This window comes from Rutidosis leptorrhynchoides, chromosome 7, assembly GCF_046630445.1.
Source record: "Rutidosis leptorrhynchoides isolate AG116_Rl617_1_P2 chromosome 7, CSIRO_AGI_Rlap_v1, whole genome shotgun sequence".
In the NCBI taxonomy this organism is placed as follows: Eukaryota; Viridiplantae; Streptophyta; class Magnoliopsida; order Asterales; family Asteraceae; genus Rutidosis; species Rutidosis leptorrhynchoides.
In genome coordinates this window covers 306,787,135-306,807,702 of record NC_092339.1, presented here as the reverse complement: position 1 = coordinate 306,807,702, position 20,568 = coordinate 306,787,135, and positions in this window count along the sequence as shown.

The following is a 20,568-nucleotide window of genomic DNA, read 5'->3' as shown; positions in this document are numbered from 1 at the left end:
TATCGGCTTTAATTAGTTTACCATTAGCTAACTCAATCATGTACTTAGCATCTAGGGTTAATGATGAACAATTGAATTTAGTGTAAAAATCTCTACACACGTAACTTCTATCGGCACCAGTATCAAATATAATAGATGCTGATAAGTTATTAATGGTAAACGTACCCGTAACAAGCTCCAGGTCTTCACACGCCTCTCTAGCATTAATAATAAATGCTTTTCCACGTGCAGGTCCGTTATTCTTCTCTGGATTCGGGCACTGGCTCTTAAAATGACCCTTGTTCCCACAACCATAACAAGTAACAGTGGCCAAGGCAGTTCTATTTGCATTGGTGGCATGAGTCTTGGTGCCATTTGTATTTGTAACGGGAACCCTACAATCTTCAGTAAGATGACCCCTTCGATTACAATTGTTGCACACCACATTACAATAACCAGAGTGATGTTTGTGGCATCTACATAAAGGATTTCGTCCCTTGTAACCTGAACTTGAACCACTACCCGCACCTTGCGTGGTTTCTTATTTCTTGTTGGATTGTTGATGATTACCTTCCCACTTTCTTTTGTTTTTCGATGTCTTGACATCGGTGTTCTTATCCAGAATAATCTGGTCCATCAACTCTTTTGCCATGGTTATGGCTTCATGAATAGTCTTGGGTTTTGATGCTGTAACATTTGCCTTGACATTTTTAGGCAAACCGTCTTTGTACAGTTCTATCTTCCGTTCTTCGGTTGGTACCAATTCGGGACATAGCAAAGCTAATTCCATGAATCGCTGATTGAAGTTGGTGAGTTCAGTACCAACAACTTTTAGGCTTCGTAATTCAGCTTCCAACTTCCTAACCTCGTTCCTTAGATAATACTCGTTGATTAGCATTGTTTTGAATTCTTCCCATGGAGTATCATAAGCTACATCTCCTCCTACGGCCTTCACATAATTTTTCCACTAAGTGAGTGCACTATCTTGTAAGGTGCACGATGCATACTTGGTCATGTCCTTCTCAATACAACCACTGATTTTAAAGACATAATAAATCTTTTCGATCCACCGGGTTAAACCGACCGGTCCTTCTGTTCCACTGAATGATGAGGGCTTGTAACCTTGAAAAGTTTTGTAGGTGCATCCCACACGAGGATTTGGGTTAACTGCTGCACCTCTTGCAGCCTCGACCCATAACATTCTGTCGTTCACTCACTGATTGATGAGTTCCTCGATTTCTTGTTCCGTCATTCGGTTCAATCGCGCCATATTCTTCAATAAGAATGAAAAAAAAATTATTCACATGGAATATTATAGATGTAGTGTGTATTTACAGTACATCGTAGCTTATTAATAATATGAACCAGTTATTATTATAAAAGCCTTTTCTTCTTATTAGCGTTTTATAATTTTATCTAGGGTAGTACCTACCCGTTAAAGTTCATACTTAATAGATTAGTACGGAAATCAATTGCTACCACCCAAATAATACTCAACCATGGAAAATTATTGCATTTCACACTTCACTATTTTACATATGCTTATCTTACATCAAACATCAAGCAAACCACACTAGTAATATTATACAAAATGTCATATGATCCCATGGTTTAAAACAACAGCGCATCATTTAGCCTATATCCCAAAATGTTTGTGTTTAGGGAATCGCTTAACGCTAATTCTAGCTGTCTCCCTATGTTTTGGCTCAGGGGCCAAAGAACTGGATGTCAGGATAGAACTAATAGGAATAGCAGGAATAGGGGTGGAAGTGTCTGGTGGAGTTGGTGCCACAACATCCTCACTAAACTCGGGATTTGGATTTTCCAATTCAGTAGCCTTTCGTTTCTTTCCTTGTTCGAACTTGTCTTTCGTAATTTCCTGTATTTCTTCCTTCTCAGGATCACTTTCCAGTTCCTCTTCAATTGATTCATTCGGAAATTGTGAGTCTTCCCCAAAGGTGTTGTTTTCATCATCGGATAGGTTAATGACTGGAACACTATCTGAGGATTCTGGTTCGGAGTCGCTGAATGTGATAACAAGTTCTAAGCCAGACATCTATCACACAACAACTAGCACATTAGTACCACATAATATTTACATATTAATTTTTAACCAACAAGGATAAGCAATAGTTTTCGAAATCAAACACGGTCAAAGTCCAGACTCACTAATGCATCCTAACAAACTCGATAAGACAAACTAATGCAAATTTTCTTGTTCTCTAAGACCAACGCTCTGATACCACCTGAAGCATCCCGTTCATATCGAATATAAACATCACGTACTCATTGGTGTCATTGCGAGGTATTGACCTCTATATGTGACATTTTTAAAAATTTGCATACGTTTTTATGATACAAACCATAATCTTTATTATAACCAAAGGCTTAAACAACATAATAATGATTATCGTTTAGCGATAATCTTAGTCTTACAAACTTTACATTTGATAATAACAATACGATTTCCAACATATTTCACATTACAAATCTTCCAATATGCAGTTTTATTTTTGACACAAATATGCATACACCAAATCTTGCTTAAATTCGGCATAATGCAGCGGAAGCTTTTATTTATCACCTGAGAATAAACATGCTTAAAACGTCAACATAAAGTTAGTGAGATATAGGTGATGTTAAAGCGAGGGGGTATAAAATAGTAGTAATTTTTACTAGGAAATACTATTAAATACGATACAATTTTACACAAGATATTTATTTATTTATAGAATGGATATACCTAAACCTTGCTACAACACTTATAGGCAGTGTACCTAATCGTACAGTAGTGTAGTTTTTAGTAAGTCCGGTTCGTTCCACAGGGAAATCTTTAAACAAAGCTTAACGCTATATTAGTTTTAATTTATAAAAATACAAATATATATAAGTAATATTATTATTATAAAGGGGGTTTTTACCGTTTAACGACCGGTTTGTCAATTTTTAGTGTTTTAGCGTAAAGATAAATGACAATAATTAAAGTACATAAAATAAATAATGGTAAATAAAATAGCGATAATTAAAAGTGCAATTAAATATAAAATAAATAAAAATGCTTTAATTAGAAGTGCAATTAAATATGAAAATAAAGGAATTATGCTTATTTAAACTTTCGTAATCATGATGTTTGACATGTTGATTTTAGTTTTATAATCATGGGTTAATTGTCCTTTGTCCTGGATTATTCAATATGTCCGTCTGGTTTTTATCCATAACAGTCCATCAGTCATAAATATAAAGTGCGAGTGTCCTCGTCAAATTATCCTCATATCTGAAGTCAAATATTCTAACTAATTGGGGACTTAAACTGTAACAAGGTCTTAATACTTTGTTTAATAATTACACCAGGATATCGACTGCGTGTAACCCAAGGTTTTAATACTTTGTTATCAATTATGCCAAGTGTCCTTGTACATAATTTCACCCCTGTTTTAATAATTCTAGTGACTATTAATCCATTCCCGTGTCCGGTTAAATGAACTATTATTCGTACATATTAATACCCCGCCCATCGTGTCCGATCGAGTGTATATGGTTATTTATAGGTACGTCTAATTGTAAATCTTTATATTAAATTAACAAACTATCATTTAATTAAACAAATATAAAGTCCATTAATAGCCCATAGTCTAATTTCCACAAGTGTCGTTCTTTTGTCCAAACCCCAATTATGGTACAAAATCCAATTACCCTGTCTTTAATATTTAGTCCAACATCATGATTACTTTGGCTCAAATAAGCATAATATTAACTTAAGTACGAGACATTAATTTAAAAAGGAGAACATAACTTACATTGAGTATTTATCGCATAGTGTTACACGGACAGAATTTCGACTTCAAAAACCCGTAAAATAACCTTTACATAACCCGAACTAATCTAAATTAAAACTACCCTATACTATATATATATTATATATTTATTTATTATATCTTACAGAGTATTATTATTATTATTTTTATGTGTAAACTCGGTAGAATGCATGGCCTTTTATAGGCATTTCTTATTTTTGCAGCTCCGCGAGTCGTGGAGTTTTAAGCTTGCAAACTCCGCGAGTCGTGGAGTTTGAAAATCCAGCTCACATGATTTTGGATCTTTGCTTGTCGACGTTATTAAATAATAATATAATATATATATATAATTTTTAAGAATTATTTATATATTATATTTTATTTATATGCATAGTTGACTTGTAATTTTTGCACCGTTGCGTCGCGCGTTGAGAGTAGACTCATGTCCCGGTTCCGGATTTTCGAACGTCCTTGCGTACAATTTAATATCTTGTACTTTGCGTTTTGTAACTTGTACTCTTGTCATTTTTAGACGTTTCTCATCAATAAATTGAACCACTTGGATTGTATCTTATACATTTGAGCTTTTTGGACGTTTGCGTCTTCAAATCTTCGTTTTCGCCTTTTGTCTTCGCACTTATTTAATATAAACGATTACAACTTAAAATAGGACAATTACAACTAAATAATTTACATATTGGGAGGATATTGCTACTAAATATATGTTCATTTGGAGCACTATCAAATATCCCCACACTTGGACGTTACTTGTCCTCAAGCAATACAGAACTTGAAATTAAATCACACTTCACTCGAATCACTTTTTTTATTCTCACACTTTATACATCAGTGATTTTGATACGGCGGTATGAACTATGGTAGTAACGTTGTGGTTTACAGTCCCACATGACTATAAAAATTTAGATCCTTTCGGAAATAGGATCTTTATGAAAACATTTGATCTTTTGAAAATTGAAGCTAGGTTTTATCCTAGACAGGTTTTCCGAAATAACCCTTCACCGGTGTTTTGCAAAATTGTTTTTGTGGGTTGTGGGTTTCAGATTTTTTAAAATTTTGGCTCAAAACTTGTGGTTTTGTGTTACCCACTTGCTAACCTTGTATTAGGAAAGCAACACGTCTAGTATACTTGTCCCGTATATTACTTTTCGGTAAATGACCGTCTGGTTGTAAAGGAAAGCGATGAACAAGCAACTGTTAAGACGATGTCTAATGACATGTGTATGATTATGGTCTAAAACGTGTCGGATGCAATTACTATCCTTGGTAGGAGCAATAGTAAAGATCACCCTATAGTTTTTCGGTCTGGCACAAGGTCCTGTCTTCGACCATGCTATGCAACCACCGTTCTTACGGTTGACACCCGATTTGGTTCAGGTGACCTAATGAATTCCAGGTGAATTCCTAGGATTTTACGTTCAATGGTAATGAACGCACTGAAAATAGGTTTTCAGAAAACAAATCGGTTTGTAATTCTTGATCAAAATATTTTCTCGTTCAAGCTCGAGTTTAGATATCATTGAATTCCATGAGTTTGAATTCTCAATCTTTAAGGTCAATCTCAAGGATTGAGTAATATCAGGCTTAAAAGCTGATTTTTAATCTTTAAGGAGATTATCCTTTCTGGGGATCTGATTCATTAGTCTTATCCAGCTAATTTGCACGGCGCCCTCCCCATTTTACGAGACAGATCCTCTCATGGTTAGGATAAGTCTGACCACATGGCGACCCTGTTTGATGCTGAGGTCCGTGGATTTCCTGCTGATTTTAGAGATGACTTTTCAAGATTTGTCGTCAACCTACAGCTGGTCAGGACGACAACTTCCTGACCTAAATTAAGAAGCGCGTGTCTTTCTCGGAAGACTTTACTTCCTCTTAATGATGGAATTGATTCATCGTGTAGATCCATCTTTTCTTTCAAATGTATTACAATAAACCCGGTAAAACAGTTAATTTAGTCCAAAACAAAAGCACCTGCAATAACTTTACAGAAACATGTGATAGATAGTTTTTAATTGAATAACTTGGTACATTCTCCCCACACTTGGCTTTTTTTTCATGCGTCTTTTTATATCTTAATAAATAAATTCATGCGTTTTAGTTGTTTCTCAATTTATGTCCTTTCCGAGGTAACGATAATTTCGGTATTAACACCTAGTTTTCATCGTTCATAAATATGTATAAACATGATTTTGAATTCATTTAGTTGAAATTTTATTTTTTTTAAATTTTTATAAAATTTAGAAAATAAACCAAGTGAAAACCCGAGAGAATTTATAACCCTTCCCCACACTTGAGATCATGCAATGCCCTCATTAGCATGAAATCAGACTATAATTATAAATTCATGAGGGTGATTAGTGTAGAAAAGTGATAAAAATACCCATTTTGTAATTACAAAGCTCATCGAATGATAGATGGCGCGCCTCATCGTTCATTCCTTCTTGTTTTATCACACATATTTTTCTTCAAAAACGGTTGCTTTTCTGAATTATTTGCTAATCTTTAAAAATGCGTCTTTTACCCTAATTTATTATGCATGTTTATTAACGAGTTATGCACTAACCCGAACCCCGAATTTAACATTAAGTGGGGTTAGACTTCCCCATATTTAGCTGACGACATGTGAAGTCGGTAGAATAAGTTCCACGAATTAAAATAGTGAGCCAGTTATTTACATCTCGGGTGGTATAAAATATATCAATGGGTTTAAAGTTTAGACCCACCCGATCGTCACTACTTAATTCTTTTTTAAGTGTAGCTTTTAGTAAATGGATATGTTTCTTTTCTGGTTCTTGGTTAAATGGATCGATATACACCGACATACATATTTCTATAGGGTGGACAATTCCTAACATTTCCTTTCGTTCATTCTCGGGATCAAAGTTTTCACCTCTATTACCCAATTGGGTGAAATTCGAGGTGTCAATATCTATTACAGCTTGTATTTCATCTTTGGTAGATGACTCGTCTATTGAGAATATTGGGTTAGAAGGTTGTGGAATGGTGAATTTCGGGATCGAAGCAAATTCTTCTTCATTAACGGTACTTATCGGTCCCATCACTTTGGTCTCGGGGGTAAAATTTTCAACGTTATCGTTTTCCCAAGAGTACCAATTTGTCACCCTTACTTCTTCTTTATTCATTGATTGATCGATGATTTCGCCAGTAGAGGCTAATGTGTCGATATGTTGTGAAATTGGTAAAGCTGAAAAAGTATCATCGGGATAATTGATGATTTCGGAGCTCTCTAATTCATCAAAATTCGATGATATGAGATTTTCTTGCACACGACTCCTCAGATCAACAGGTGTGTAATCTGATAGAGTTTCAGCTTGCCAATTTACAAACTCTCTCATTTGTTCATTTTGAGCATCAAGTTTTTCGAGTTTGATTTTCATATAATCTAAAGAATTTTCAGGCACATAATTTTCCTCGTCTTCTGGTTGTTGAGTTTGGATATATTCTTGTGAATAATCCCAATTAGAATTGTATTCCTCATAATCGTTCCATTCAGGTTCCATGGGTGCATAATTTTCCATAGGAACGTAATAATAACATTCCCATGTTGAGTGATAATCTCCACAGATTTCACAACCAGTTATTGTTTCGTCATTCGTGATCCAAGATTGACCGAATGAATTGTCATCAACACCTGTTTGAGAGTATTGATGAAATTGATTTCGGATGTCATAAAGAGTTTCTAAGATATTTTCGAGATTTTCCATAATGCGTTTATTACCAAATTTTAGCTACAATGTGGTGCATTTACTAATTATCCTATTAGTTATAAAATAAAAAAAAATTATATAAGTTATCAAATTAATAGACTTTTCTGCTTTTGCCCACGTTTTGAATAGCCAATAGATGCAGCAGGGAGCCAGAACCCTTTAAATCGGAAGCTCACAACTCAGCCACTAACAAATCCAACTATTACTACGAAGCAGAAAATTTGGATGTCTATCAATTTAACCGATTAAAATAATTTTTCGTTGAAATTTTAAAGAAATTATAGAGAAGAAATAGAGAAAATCTATGTCCTAAAAACTAGCGTGTCGAGAAATAAGAAAGAAAAAGATTACGCGTCGAAAAACGTCGAAAAATAAAAATAAGAAAGAAAAACGTCGAAACTTAAAAGTCTAAAAATTATATCTAAAAAGTTGCGCCTAAAGGTCTAAAGGTAAATGCAATTTTATTCAGAAAACGGCAATTACTTAAAGGCACTAAAATCTATTTAAAACTAAAGCGAAAAACGACGTCGCAAAATTCCAAAGCGCCTAAATCTTAATCTAAAGAAAAAGCACTTAAGGGATTTTACGGCAAAGCCTAAAAATCTAGAAAATAAAAATAAGCTACGGCAAAACTAAATTTAAAATTAACTACGAACGATAAAAATAAAAATATTACGATTACACTAAATAAAAGGATACAAAATATAAAAATAAAAAGTGATTAAAATTACTTATTTTTATAAAAATATTATTTTTATATTTATTTTATAAAAGTATTAATTTTTATATATAATAAAACTAATTATAATTAATTAAAACTAATTAATTAAAATTAAAACTAAATAATAAATTAATTAAACTAATTTAGGGTTTTAAAAATAATAATAATTAATATAATCCGTAATTAATGCGATTAGGGTTTACCAGGTGCGTCAGGGCGGCTCCGCGAGTCGCGGTTCCACGTACCATCCAAACTCCGCGAGTCGCGGAGGTTGAAAAACGTTTTTTTTTAATTTTATATTGTTTTTCTAAAAATATATATAAATATATTTATACAAAAATAAATTAAAAATATAGCGTTTCGCCGAGTCCCCGGCAGCGGCGCCAAAAACTTGATGTTAAAGCGAGGGGGTATAAAATAGTAGTAATTTTTACTAGGAAATACGATACAATTTTACACAAGATATTTATTTATTTATAGAATGGATATACCTAAACCTTGCTACAACACTTATAGGCAGTGTACCTAATCGTACAGTAGTGTAGTTTTTAGTAAGTCCGGTTCGTTCCACAGGGAAATCTTTAAACAAAGCTTAACGCTATATTAGTTTTAATTTATAAAAATACAAATATATATAAGTAATATTATTATTATAAAGGGGGTTTTTACCGTTTAACGACCGGTTTGTCAATTTTTAGTGTTTTAGCGTAAAGATAAATGACAATAATTAAAGTACGTAAAATAAATAATGGTAAATAAAATAGCGATAATTAAAAGTGCAATTAAATATAAAATAAATAAAAATGCTTTAATTAGAAGTGCAATTAAATATGAAAATAAAGGAATTATGCTTATTTAAACTTTCGTAATCATGATGTTTGACATGTTGATTTTAGTTTTATAATCATGGGTTAATTGTCCTTTGTCCTGGATTATTCAATATGTCCGTCTGGTTTTTGTCCATAACAGTCCATCAGTCATAAATATAAAGTGCGAGTGTCCTCGTCAAATTATCCTCATATCCGAAGTCAAATATTCCAACTAATTGGGGACTTAAACTGTAACAAGGTCTTAATACTTTGTTTAATAATTACACCAGGATATCGACTGCGTGTAACCCAAGGTTTTAATACTTTGTTATCAATTATGCCAAGTGTCCTTGTACATAATTTCACCCCTGTTTTAATAATTCTAGTGACTATTAATCCATTCCCGTGTCCGGTTAAATGAACTATTATTCGTACATATAAATACCCCGCCCATCGTGTCCGATCGAGTGTATATGGTTATTTATAGGTACGTCTAATTGTAAATCTTTATATTAAATTAACAAACTATCATTTAATTAAACAAATATAAAGTCCATTAATAGCCCATAGTCTAATTTCCACAAGTGTCGTTCTTTTGTCCAAACCCCAATTATGGTACAAAATCCAATTACCCCGTCTTTAATATTTAGTCCAACATCATGATTACTTTGGCTCAAATAAGCATAATATTAACTTAAGTACGAGACATTAATTTAAAAAGGAGAACATAACTTACATTGAGTATTTATCGCGTAGTGTTACACGGACAGAATTTCGACTTCAAAAACCCGTAAAATAACCTTTACATAACCCGAACTAATCTAATATAAAACTACCCTATACTATATATATATTATATATTTATTTATTATATCTTACAGAGTATTATTATTATTTTTTTATGTGTAAACTCGGCAGAATGCATGGCCTTTTATAGGCATTTCTTATTTTTGCAGCTCCGCGAGTCGTGGAGTTTTAAGCCTGCAAACTCCGCGAGTCGTGGAGTTTGAAAATCCAGTTCACATGATTTTGGATCTTTGCTTGTCGACGTTATTAAATAATAATATAATATATATATAATTTTTAAGAATTATTTATATATTATATTTTATTTATGTGCATAGTTGACTTGTAATTTTTGCCCCGTTGGGTCGCGCGTTGAGAGTAGACTCATGTCCCGGTTCCGGATTTTCGAACGTCCTTGCGTACAATTTAATATCTTGTACTTTGCGTTTTGTAACTTGTACTCTTGTCATTTTTAGACGTTTCTCATCAATAAATTGAACCACTTGGATTGTATCTTGTACATTTGAGCTTTTTGGACGTTTGCGTCTTCAAATCTTCGTTTTCGCCTTTTGTCTTCGCACTTATTTAATATAAACGATTACAACTTAAAATAGGACAATTACAACTAAATAATTTACATATTGGGAGGATATTTCTACTAAATATATGTTCATTTGGAGCACTATCAATAGGGGTACATATACCCTAGATATACTTGTAGAAATATTGAGGAAACGGAATGAGGATTCAAATATAGCTATCTTTTGTAAATATACTTATATTGTTTTATTTATATAAGCCCTTTAAAAGTGATTAAATACATATTTATACGATACTTGTATAAGCATTATAAGTTATAGGTATATATGTCAAAGAACGTTACATATAGTTATCGTTTTGAAAACTTAAGTTAGTAGTCTCAAAGTATACTTATAACTCATTAGTATTAGTACACAATGATATGTTAAACCATCCTTAGATCATGTTTAATATGTATAAATACGTATATGTACACAATTGTATAATTATCGTATGTTATATAGTTCATGATATCATCGGTCAAATTAGACGGTCAAACATTATGTAAAACTCTTTTCAAAAACACAAGACTCAACAATTTGGATTTCTTATCATGTTGGTAATGTTTAATTTAAATAAATATTAATCTCATATGTATAAAACGATTGGAAAAATCTGGGTCGTTACACAAGACCCCCAAATTCCATACAAAAAATGTTACACAGTGCCATACAAAGCACACCCTGCAACGCCCCACAGCGAGCACTAGCTCGCAAGCTTAAAACTTCATCAACAAAAGATCCTGCACTGAGGCAGCAGGATCAGCGGTGGCATCCACAAGGGTTTGAATTGGAATATTTTCTAGTGCTTTGCTGTACTCAAGAACTCTTTCGTAGGCAACCTCTTCGAGCTGATCAACAATAATTTGAGGAATAACAGTGGGGACCTCAATATTTTTTGAGAGCAAATCCTAGAACTGCACCCGTTCGAGCGCCTTGGTCGCCATAAGAGCTTGTGAATAAAGCTCTGTTACAATAGAGGCTCCCAACGCATGGGTGCCAATGGTCAGAAGTGTCGCACGTAGATCTGCATAAGTTCGTCGCATGATGTCATGGCTCGCAGCAGCTTTGCTAACCTGGCTAGTGAGATCGTTTCTCTCAAAAGTTAACAAGTCAGTATTGGATGTAGCAACAGCAAGCTCCTCCCTTAGTACCCTGTTTTCCTCCTGGTAATCTACCTGCGAAGATAACAACTTAACTTTATCTTTCTTCAAAGACTCAATGGTGGCCTCAGCTATTTTCAGCGCGTCATTGGCCACTTTCACCTGCATTTCAAGAAGCTGCACTCTTTTCTGTAGCTGCCCAGACAAATGAAGATCAGCGCGATGAGTGCGCTTGATGCTCAAACTATCACAGTCCCTTGCCCATGTCAAGAATGACAATTGCGTGTCAAAGTTCAACTTCTGGTCTGGTGTCATCTTCTCTAACTCTCGCCTTATGACAGTAGGAGCACACCCCTACTCCAGCATGGTGCACTTGGAAACATTTAACATGGTAGCTAAGTTGTCCACTTGAATAGGCACATATCGGTTGTCATTCAAAACTGGCACCCGGATGGAAGGGGTGGTGTTGGCTCGGTCGGCAGTAGGAGTTGTGGAGGAAGGAGAAATCATGGAAAGATGAACCGGCATGATTGGCAGAACATTTGAGGGTGCAGGGGGCGCGTGGGCAACAGATGGAGCAGCAGCAGAAACAGTAGGCTCCACATCTTCATCAATGTGAACAACTGGTAGGAAAATACCACAATCAGGCATAAATAATATAAGATATCAACTTTAGAAAAATAAATTAAGTTGTATTTTACCTTCAAATGAACTCACAGCGTTACTCTTCTTAGTGGGAGGATTGAGGCGCATACATGAGCGGCGCTTTAACGTAGCCTCATCTGCTACCTCCTCACTATTCATAGTATCAACATCCCTCATGCTTACATCCTGGTCAACAATTTCCTTCTTGATGGTGTAGCCTTTAAAGTCTTCATCCAAAAGAATGTCACAAGCATTCATCACTGCAAAGGTAGCGCACAAAGGTTATCATGCACTAAAGTAAATCATTAATTAATTGATTTAGGCAAATACAGAATATACCCTTTCCCCTAAGCATGATGACCGGCTTAGTACCAACAAATGACCAATATGATGAAACTTTGGTAAGAAACAAGACTTCGCTTGGGTAGATGCGAAGTTTCAACTTTTTGCCGGAGCACAGGTCGAAAAATTCCTGCTTAGCCTGGTCCGTAGGAGGGGGTTATTCAAAGAAGTGTTTGAACAGGTGTGCCATTGAATAATATTGGAAAATTCAGGAGGAACAAACCTGTTTTCAACAAAGTAAAAGGAATCTTTCTAAGAGCTTTGTAGACCCTTCTTTTGACCAGCAGTGAATGAAACTCGATCGGAGAAACTATACCAATCATGCTCGCTTAATTGATAACGAAAGATGTTTTGAAAAACTACCAAAGAAGGCTTGCGATTGTTAGCCCTACACCACATCTCAAACAAGGATAAACGAGTGACACTGTAAGGGTGCAATTGGCCTAACCCTATGTTGTAAGCAGACAAGACTCTCATGAAAAAAGTGGTTAGGGGAATACGAACGTTTGCTACCTCGAGAGTTTGATCATAAACAGCAACCATATTCGGGGGTGGTTTGTGATCTCGCTCGTTTGGCTTTGGAAGGGTAGGATTAAAATCAGCAATGAGTGGACGCCATTCGGTGATGCATTTGATTGACTCTTGGTCAAAGGTCAATGAAATTGAGTGAACATGAAAAATAGTCGTGCTTGTGAAAGAATTTAACATGATAATAAGATTGAAGCGAAGAGTAAACTGACCAGAGTGACTGTGTGGTTGCCGGAACTTGATCGGAAATTTTGGAGCGAAGATGAAAAAGAAATTAATTAGAATCGTTTACCCTAAATGGAAAAAGATGGGTCCTATTTATATTGGGAATGGTTAGGGCTCCAAAACAAGTAATTTGGTGAGCACCTACACGTGTTATGATATGAACATGTGATAAAATGAAACAAAAGGATAACGATAAGAATATTATGTGGTTTAGTTACGGTATGGTGCAGGTTAGCAAAATCTGGTGGTTACGCAAGCTGTGATTTGACAGCCTGTCATGATTATCTGCACTGCAGCCATTTCCAAGACTGTCATTAGCAGACGTTTGATTGACAACGGATGTCTAGTAATTAATGCAGCATAATGGTAAAATCTTGGCTAAACGATTTGGTTACTTGAAGTTTCTATTATTTTAATCAAGATATTTTATGAAGACTAAACATGTTATCTCATTTTGTTCCTAAGTAGTAGTTTAACATGATGCGCCATGGTGATCGCACATCATATTAAACTGGGGGGACTTAATGATATGGGTACCTACGTGAAATGTCCCGTTCTTATTGATTAAAAACGTTCCATATTAATTGATTTCGTTGCGAGGTTTTGACCTCTATATGAGACGTTTTTCAAAGACTGCATTCATTTTAAAACAAACCATAACCTTTATTTCATCAATAAAGGTTTAAAAAGCTTTACGTAGATTATCAAATAATGATAATCTAAAATATCCTGTTTACACACGACCATTACATAATGGTTTACAATACAAATATGTTACAACAAAAATAAGTTTCTTGAATGCAGTTTTTACACAATATCATACAAGCATGGACTCCAAATCTCGTCCTTATTTAAGTATGCGACAGCGGAAGCTCTTAATAATCACCTGAGAATAAACATGCTTAAAACGTCAACAAAAATGTTGGTGAGTTATAGGTTTAACCTATATATAGCAAATCATAATAATAGACCACAAGATTTCATATTTCAATACACATCCCATACATAGAGATAAAAATCATTCATATGGTGAACACCTGGTAACCGACATTAACAAGATGCATATATAAGAATATCCCCATCATTCCGGGACACCCTTCGGATATGATATAAATTTCGAAGTACTAAAGCATTCGGTACTTTGGATGGGGTTTGTTAGGCCCAATAGATCTATCTTTAGGATTCGCGTCAATTAGGGTGTCTGTTCCCTAGTTCTTAGATTACTAGACTTAATAAAAAGGGGCATATTCGATTTTCGATAATTCAACCATAGAATGTAGTTTTACGTACTTGTGTCTATTTTGTAAATCATTTATAAAACCTGCATGTATTCTCATCCCAAAAATATTAGATTTTAAAAGTGGGACTATAACTCACTTTCACAGATTTTTACTTCGTCGGGAAGTAAGACTTGGCCACTGGTTGATTCACGAACCTATAACAATATATACATATATATCAAAGTATGTTCAAAATATATTTACAACACTTTTAATATATTTTGATGTTTTAAGTTTATTAAGTCAGCTGTCCTCGTTAGTAACCTACAACTAGTTGTCCACAGTTAGATGTACAGAAATAAATCGATAAATATTATCTTGAATCAATCCACGACCAAGTGTATACGTATCTCAGTATTGATCACAACTCAAACTATATATATTTTGGAATCAACCTCAACCCTGTATAGCTAACTCCAACATTCACATATAGAGTGTCTATGGTTGTTCCGAAATATATATAGATGTGTCGACATGATAGGTCGAAACATTGTATACGTGTCTATGGTATCTCAAGATTAAAAAATATAAAACACAAGTTGATTAAGTTATGGTTGGAATAGATTTGTTACCAATTTTCACGTAGCTAAAATGAGAAAAATTATCCAATCTTGTTTTACCCATAACTTCTTCATTTTAAATCCGTTTTGAGTGAATCAAATTGCTATGGTTTCATATTGAACTCTATTTTATGAATCTAAACAGAAAAAGTATAGGTTTATTGTCAAAAAAATAAGTTACAAGTCGTTTTTGTAAAGGTAGTCATTTCAGTCGAAAGAACGACGTCTAGATGACCATTTTAGAAAACATACTTCCACTTTGAGTTTAACCATAATTTTTAGATATAATTTCATGTTCATAATAAAAATTATTTTCTCAGAATAACAACTTTTAAATCAAAGTTTATCATAGTTTTTAATTAACTAACCCAAAACAGCCCGCGGTGTTACTACGACCGCGTAAATCCGATTTTACGGTATTTTTCGTGTTTCCAGGTTTTAAATCATTAAGTTAGCATATCATATAGATATAGAACATGTGTTTAGTTGATTTTAAAAGTCAAGTTAGAAGGATTAACTTTTGTTTGCGAACAAGTTTAGAATTAACTAAACTATGTTCTAGTGATTACAAGTTTAAACCTTCGAATAAGATAGCTTTATATGTATGAATCGAATGATGTTATGAACATCATTACTACCTTAAGTTCCTTGTATAAACCTACTGGTAAGAGAAAAATGGATCTAGCTTCAACGGATCCTTGGATGGCTCGAAGTTCTTGAAGCAGAATCATGACACGAAAACAAGTTCAAGTAAGATCATCACTTGAAATAAGATTGTTATAGTTATAGAAATTGAACCAAAGTTTGAATATGATTATTACCTTGTATTAGAATGATAACCTACTGTAAGAAACAAAGATTTCTTGAGGTTGGATGATCACCTTACAAGATTGGAAGTGAGCTAGCAAACTTGAAAGTATTCTTGATTTTATGTAACTAGAACTTGTAGAATATATGAAGAACACTTAGAACTTGAAGATAGAACTTGAGAGAGATCAATTAGATGAAGAAAATTGAAGAATGAAAGTGTTTGTAGGTGTTTTTGGTCGTTGGTGTATTGATTAGATATAAAGGATATGTAATTTTGTTTTCATGTAAATAAGTCATGAATGATTACTCATATTTTTGTAATTTTATGAGATATTTCATGCTAGTTGCCAAATGATGGTTCCCACATGTGTTAGGTGACTCACATGGTCTGCTAAGAGCTGATCATTGGAGTGTATATACCAATAGTACATACATCTAAAAGCTGTGTATTGTACGAGTACGAATACGGGTGAATACGAGTAGAATTGTTGACGAAACTGAACGAGGATGTAATTGTAAGCATTTTTGTTAAGTAGAAGTATTTTGATAAGTGTCTTGAAGTCTTTCAAAAGTGTATGAATACATATTAAAACACTACATGTATATACATTTGAACTGAGTCGTTAAGTCATCGTTAGTCGTTACATGTAAATGTTGTTTTGAAACCTTTAGGTTAACGATCTTGTTGAATGTTGTTAACCCATTGTTTATTATAACAAATGAGATGTTAAATTGTTATATTATCATGATATTATGATATATAATATATATTAGTATGATATATATACAGTTAAATGTTGTTACAACGATAATCGTTACATATATGTCTCGTTTCGAAATCATTAAGTTAGTAGTCTTATTTTTACATATGTATTTCATTGTTAATATACTTAATAATATATTTACTTATCATTTAACATAATTAACCAAGTGTATCAATATCTTAATATGATTCATATGTACCTAATAAGATGTTGTTATAACGATAATTGTTATATATATCGTTTTCGAGTTTCTTAAATTAATAGTCTCATTTTTAAGTATATAACTCATTGTTAAAATACCTAATGAGATACATACTTATAATAAAATCATGTTAACTATATATATAACCATATATATGTCATCGTATAGTTTTTACAAGTTTTAACGTTCGTGAATCACCGGTCAACTTGGGTGGTCAATTGTCTATATGAAACATATTTCAATTAATCAAGTCTTAACAAGTTTGATTGCTTAACATGTTGGAAACACTTAATCATGTAAATAACAATTTCATTTAATATATATATAAACATGGAAAAGTTCGGGTCACTACAGTACCTACCCGTTAAATAAATTTCGTCCCGAAATTTTAAGCAGTTGGAGGTGTTGACGTATCTTCTGGAAATAAGTGCGGGTACTTCTTCTTCATCTAATCTTCTCGTTCCCAGGTGAACTCGAGTCCTCTACGAGCATTCCATCAAACCTTAACAATCGGTATCTTGTTTTGTTTAAGTCTCTTAACCTCACGATCCATTATTTCGACGGGTTCTTCAATGAATTGAAGTTTTTCATTGATTTTGATTTCGTCCAACGGAATAGTGAGATCTTCTTTAGCAAAACATTTCTTCAAATTTGAGACGTGGAAAGTGTTATGTACAGCCGCGAGTTGTTGAGGTAGCTCAAGTTGGTAAGCTACTGGTCCGACACGATCTATAATCTTGAATGGTCCAATGTACCTTGGATTTAGTTTCCCCTGTTTACCAAATCGAACAACGCCTTTCCAAGGTGAAACCTTAAGCATGACCATTTCTCCAATTTCAAACTCTATATCTTTTCTTTTACTGTCCGCGTAGCTCTTTTGTCGACTCTGGGCGGTTTTCAATCTTTGTTGAATTTGGATGATTTTCTCGGTAGTTTCTTGTATTATCTCCAGACCCGTAATCTGTCTATCCCCCACTTCACTCCAACAAATCGGAGACCTGCACTTTTTAGCATAAAGTGGTTCAAATGGCGCCATCTCAATACTTGAATGATAGCTGTTGTTGTAGGAAAATTCTGCTAACGGTAGATGTCGATCCCAACTGTTTCCAAAATCAATAACACAAGCTCGTAGCATGTCTTCAAGCGTTTGTATTATCCTTTCGCTCTGCCCATCAGTTTGTGGATGATAGGCAGTACTCATGTCTAGACAAGTTCCTAATGCTTGCTGTAATGTCTGCCAGAATCTTGAAATAAATCTGCCATCCCTATCAGAGATAATAGAGATTGGTATTCCATATCTGGAGACGACTTCCTTCAAATACAGTCGTGCTAACTTCTCCATCTTGTCATCTTCTCTTATTGGCAAGAAATGTGCTGATTTGGTGAGACGATCAACTATTACCCAAATAGTATCAAAACTACTTGCAGTCCTTGGCAATTTAGTGATGAAATCCATGGTAATGTTTTCCCATTTCCATTCCGGGATTTCGGGTTGTTGAAGTAGACCTGATGGTTTCTGATGCTCAGCTTTGACCTTAGAACACGTCAAACATTCTCCTACGTATTTAGCAACATCGGCTTTCATACCCGGCCACCAAAAATGTTTCTTGAGATCCTTGTACATCTTCCCCGTTCCAGGATGTATTGAGTATCTGGTTTTATGAGCTTCTCTAAGTACCATTTCTCTCATATCTCCAAATTTTGGTACCCAAATCCTTTCAGCCCTATACCGGGTTCCGTCTTCCCGAATATTAAGATGCTTCTCCGATCCTTTGGGTATTTCATCCTTTAAATTTCCCTCTTTTAAAACTCCTTGTTGCGCCTCCTTTATTTGAGTAGTAAGGTTATTATGAATCATTATATTCATAGATTTTACTCGAATGGGTTCTCTGTCCTTCCTGCTCAAGGCATCGGCTACCACATTTGCCTTCCCCGGGTGGTAACGAATCTCAAAGTCGTAATCATTCAACAATTCAATCCACCTACGCTGCCTCATATTCAGTTGTTTCTGATTAAATATGTGTTGAAGACTTTTGTGGTCGGTATATATAATACTTTTGACCCCATATAAGTAGTGCCTCCAAGTCTTTAATTCAAAAAGAACCGCGCCTAATTCCAAATCATGCATCGTATAATTTTGTTCGTGAATTTTCAATTGTCTAGACGCATAAGCAATCACCTTCGTTCGTTGCATTAATACACAACCGAGACCTTGCTTTGATGCGTCACAATAAATCACAAAATCATCATTCCCTTCAGGCAATGACAATATAGGTGCCGTAGTTAGCTTTTTCTTCAATAATTGAAACGCCTTCTCTTGTTCATCCTTCCATTCAAATTTCTTCCCTTTATGCGTTAATGCAGTCAAGGGTTTTGCTATTTTGGAGAAATCTTGGATGAATCTTCTGTAGTAACCAGCCAATCCTAAAAATTGACGTATATGCTTCGGAGTTTTTGGGGTTTCCCACTTTTCAACGGTTTCGATCTTTGCCGGGTCCACCTGGATACCTTCTTTGTTCACTACGTGACCGAGGAATTGAACTTCTTCCAACCAAAATGCACACTTTGAAAACTTAGCGTACAGTTTTTCTTTCCTCAATACTTCTAGCACTTTTCTCAAATGTTCTTCGTGCTCTTGATCATTCTTTGAGTAAATAAGCATGTCATCGATGAAAACAATGACAAACTTGTCAAGATATGGCCCACACACTCGGTTCATAAGGTCCATGAACACAGCTGGTGCGTTAGTCAATCCAAACGGCATAACCATAAACTCGTAATGACCATAAGGCGTCCTAAAAGCAGTTTTTGGAATATCATCCTCCTTTACTCGCATTTGATGATATCCAGAACGTAAATCGATCTTCGAATAAATCGACGAGCCTTGTAGTTGATCAAATAAGTCATCAATTCTCGGCAGTGGATAACGGTTTTTGATGGTAAGTTTGTTCAACTATCTGTAGTCAATACACAACCTGAATGTACCATCTTTCTTCTTGACAAACAAAACAGGAGCTCCCCACGGTGATGTGCTTGGTCAAATGAAACCACGCTCTAAAAGTTCTTGTAATTGGCTTTGCAGTTCTTTCATCTCGCTGGGTGCGAGTCTGTAAGGAGCACGAGCTATTGGTGCAGCTCCTGGTACAAGATCTATTTGAAATTCAACGAATCGATGTGGGGGTAATCCCGGTAATTCTTTTGGAAATACATCGGGAAATTCTTTTGCAATGGGAACATCATTGATGCTCTTTTCTTCAATTTGTACTTTCTCGACGTGTGCTAGAACAGCATAGCAACCTTTTCTTATTAGTTTTTGTGCCTTCAAATTACTAATAAGATGTAGCTTCGTGTTGCCCTTTTCTCCGTACACCATTAAGGGTTTTCCTTTTTCTCGTATAATGCGAATTGCATTTTTGTAACAAACGATCTCTGCTTTCACTTCTTTCAACCAGTCCATACCGATTATCACATCAAAACTCCCTAACTCTACTGGTATCAAATCAATCTTAAATGTTTCGCTAACCAGTTTAATTTCTCGATTCCGACATATATTATCTGCTGAAATTAATTTACCATTTGCTAATTCGAGTAAAAATTTACTATCCAAAGGCGTCAATGGACAACTTAATTTAGCACAAAAATCTCTACTCATATAGCTTCTATACGCACCCGAATCAAATAAAACGTAAGCAG